The sequence below is a fragment of the Coenobita brevimanus genome, chromosome 102 (genome assembly GCF_032717465.1).
Source record: "Coenobita brevimanus isolate Jiangsu-jjx chromosome 102, ASM3271746v2, whole genome shotgun sequence".
In the NCBI taxonomy this organism is placed as follows: domain Eukaryota; kingdom Metazoa; phylum Arthropoda; class Malacostraca; order Decapoda; family Coenobitidae; genus Coenobita; species Coenobita brevimanus.
In genome coordinates, this window is record NC_137055.1 from 25,015,063 (window position 1) to 25,019,329 (window position 4,267).

The 4,267-nt window shown below is 40.2% G+C and overlaps 1 non-coding gene across 1 annotated transcript; it reads right to left on the reverse strand.

Moving 5' to 3' along the window:
• Nucleotides 1–1,874: 1,874 nt before the first annotated feature.
• LOC145415484 (5S ribosomal RNA) lies at nt 1,875–1,993 on the reverse strand. Its single transcript, XR_013900085.1, has one exon. It is a non-coding gene; the product is annotated as a 5S ribosomal RNA (ribosomal RNA).
• Between the last annotated feature and the right edge of the window lie 2,274 nt (nt 1,994–4,267).

Consider the following 4,267-nt stretch of genomic DNA (forward strand, 5'->3'; position numbering starts at 1 on the left):
TAGGCTACAGTTAACCATCTGATGGTACTCGTTTGGTAATCCGGACTGACATATTCATGACCTGGTTATTTGTTTGATCACCTTATAGCAAGGTTAGAAAACGGTAGGTAACCCACGCCACTGCACCCGGTGGGTGGGTGTTATGAGGGGTTGGACATAAACTTACCAGACATAACCTGACCACCTAAATGTTAAAAAGGACAAGAACTCACATGACACAACACACTAGTAAGAAAATAAATAACCTCACATAGTACGTCTCTTACGTGACCCTTCCTAATGTGATAAATACTCGTATGTTGGTTTACTGTACTAATTCATTCTATCTCTTCTGACGTTTTAAATCTGACAAGTTAAAAAACGCGAGTTTGAAGGTAACTTGCCACTATATAATTTGCTGCCAACCTTCATTAGAATAACATAAACTCAGAAGATGAGTATGTTAAATCAGATCCATATATTTTTGACATTAACAAATTTTTCACACTGAGTTTTAGTCCTTTTTCAGTTTGGGTTTTAGTTTTTCCGGTACATTTTTTTTTTTTCTAGGTGGTGAGTGTTGTCTGGTAAGTTATTGTCCTGTGATTTTGTCTTTGTAGTGAATTTTTGTCTGGTGTGATTTTGTTCTTTGTCATTTTTTTGTTCGGTGAGTTTGTGCCCGTGGCCCATGTTTAACGCTGATGTGCGTTGAGGAAGGGGTGTCAGGGATTTGATGGTTGGGCAAATCGGGCGAGGTGATGGGAAAGGGGTTTCCTGATGGTGTAAGTGAACAGGGGCGACTGCTGCGTTCCAAATAACAGGAGACGTGTCATTCGTATTACAACAGATAGCTCTAGTGCAAGGCATACCAGAGTATTCCCTACGGACGCTGATTTTGCTAAATAGTGTGCGTAAGGCACAGTGCCTTATATGTAACTGAATCCACCAGGCAGAGTGTAGTTCACACACAGACACACACACCTAGTGCCATTAAGGAACGATAGGCTGTATATGCGAAGGCGAATACAGTTATATTTCGTTCACAGTAGATACAGGTATATCGTACCTTCACGATATGATGGATATAGTTTAACCTATTAGTCACGTTTCATATCTCTGCGATAAAACAACCAGTTTACCTGCAGGTCAAATCTGATAAGATAAGCAAAGCACTGCCAGGGTCGTGTTTGTCAACAGATGTATCACTGCCATCGTTGTTTTCACCTTGAACTGTAAGGTTACCAAGCGTGTGTAGAAATAGCATATTTATCTAAATCTATACATGTTCATACAGTCATTCCGCTTGGCCTAACATGGTCGTCAACACGCTAGTGGAAATCTGGTGTGTGGAAGGGAACGGCCCCACGAAGGGAGCATGAGTTCCGTCCTCGAAGTGGGGTGTGGAGGCATACTGGTAAAGGCAAAAAGTTAAGTGCATAATGGGTGTAGGTAAGCACGGGTGTACTGGAGAAAATGACCCACGAATAAACAATGAAAACACATTTTTCACTATTTAAAATACGCATTTGTTTATTAGGGAACGGCAAATGGAACCTGACTCCGACCTCAAGCCATCTACCATCACCTACCCTTTCTTCTCCCAACTGTCTTCTCATCATTCGCATAGCCCTCCCTTTCAGTGCTCTAGTGTAAACTATTTCCGATGTCTTAAATGTCGATGTGTCTCACAGGTAACGTCGAGGGGAGGCAGCACCACATTTTTCCGTGGGTGGACGTCATGCCTCATTACTGTATATATATATATATATATATATATATATTCATTCATTGCCAGACACCATGTATCCCAAACGGGGTGGCCAAGGGCTTAGAGTTAATTGTTTTTTACAGGGAGGGGTACTAATCCTCCACCAACCCCACTTGACACGTAGGGATGCCAACAGCATCTGGTGTTCCCAGGCGGTCACCCATCCAAGTACTAACCAGACCCAACGTTGCTTAACTTCGCTGATCGGATGGGAAGCGGTGTACTCAACGTGGTATGGCCGTTATATATATATATATATATATATATATATATATATATATATATATATATATATATATATATATATATATATATATATATATATATATATATATATATATATATATATATATAACTTTCGAAAAATTTGACACTCAAGGTTTGCTGTCAGTACTGAGTATGATGTGTAGTATTTTACACATGACTGTAATAAAACTAAATATTCAAGTTAAGGAAAACGTGTAGAGGCCTGAGTGTTAATACTTGTCGGTGGTTTCTGTTATTAAATAAGTCAATGTAACTTCACACCTGACAAACACAGTGACTACAGACTTGTACGTTTGGACTACTGATTTTTCATTTTCTTTAAAGTTTTTGTTTATTACGAACTGAACAACCATTTTACTGTATTATGGGTGATAAGCACAGGTATACATACTGTTTCAGATATGGCAACAGGTCGTGCAAATGCCCTCGATGTTATCACAGCCAGGGGCAGAATTATTGGTATGTGGGAAGGAGGCTGGTTGCCACACCAAACAGCACATGAACTGGGTGTGAATCCGCGAACTGTGAAGCGCTGGATTACCCGCTGGCAGGTAGATGGGTCACTTCGCATCCGACCCAGGAGTGGACGGCCCAGGGTTACTATAGACCAACAGATTCAAGCAATCTTACAGGTTGGCATGCAAGTAATGTCTATCTATCTATCTATAGCCTGACGCCCTAATCCCGCAAAGGGTGGCTGCAGACAAAACGCCTCCAAGTCACTCTGTCGCCCACCATTTGACTCCCCTCCCCCCAACTCACCCCCCCCTCCCTCATATACCTCTCAACTCCATCCCTCCACCTCATCCTCGGTCTACCCCTCCCTCTCCCTCCCTCCACCTCACCTACATACACCCTCTTAGTCAGTCTTTCATTCTCCATTCTCTCCACATGTCCAAGTAATGGATTATGTGAAATATATTACTCTGATTTGCTAATATATTACCATCAGTAATAAGTAACCAAACTGCAATATGCCTAGTGGCACACAATAGACAGCTCCTTTTATATCTTACATTAATCCATTTTTACACACAGACAGATAGATATAGACTAATAGACAGATTTGACATAGATATACGTCACTGTTAATTATAAGTTTAGTTTATCCTCCACTACAGTTAAGACACCAATATAATTTAGGTTATATTCCCTTTAATAAAGACTTTGTGTAGCATAACCCATTGATGCGTCTTCTGTTTTGGTTTCTTACCGTGAATATGCCGTTAATGGCTCCCATTTCTTTGATCAGACTATCTTGAGACCTAAGGTCACCTATATCCCTACGGCTTCGTAAAAAGTGCAAAGCTTTTCATCATCTATCCCCATACAAACGGACATGATAATATGTATCGTTTTAGACACTCCTTCGCATACCTTACGGATCACGGGTTCTTATACTTTTCTTGCACACTGACCACTCGGAGTTATCCAGTGAGTATGTAAACTATTTCGAAAAACGAAACATTTATTCAAATGTAATGTGCCATTAATTACCATTTCAGGTATGTCGATACACGCATACTGAAATAAAGGTATACGTAGATAGAAACTGCAGCATCATCACATTACAGCTAGATCAATATAAACCAATAAGATTCACATCCAACACACAGGAACACCATATAATTTCACATGCGTGTATAGACGTTTGCCGTGCCATGCAGATATGGGTTACAATTAGCAGCACCTCTTATGCGTTGTGTAACATGATTTATGTAATACACGAAACCAGCGTATACACAATGGGGTCAGTACGGTAGGGTAGGCTGGTCAGCAATTCCTGGTGTTTGTATATTTATAGTACAGCCTTTTCAGTCATGTTAAATGTATTCTTTCCCCTCCTACGCCTTGTGCTGCACCTCCTGCCGTATTGTTTGTCCTCCATACACATTACTTCCTCTCCTCCGTGTCCTTGTCATTGTAGTTACACCAGGTATTTTCACAAACGTGTAACATCATTATTCCCAACAATATGTCTACCACAGCAGATGTCATACTATGCATCTACTGTATGCATTGCCTGACGCTATTTACAGTTTCTCTGTGGCTGTTATATACTAATGGCACCTGCAGTAATAACTATATGCATCAGAATGCATACGGATTGCCCCAATTCTGTTTCAACACCAAATAATAATAATAAAAATAATCGTGATGCTGATCATCATGATCATGATTATGTTGATGTTTCTACTGCTTCTACTACTAATACTGCTATTACGAATACTACTAATCATAATGAGGAACATG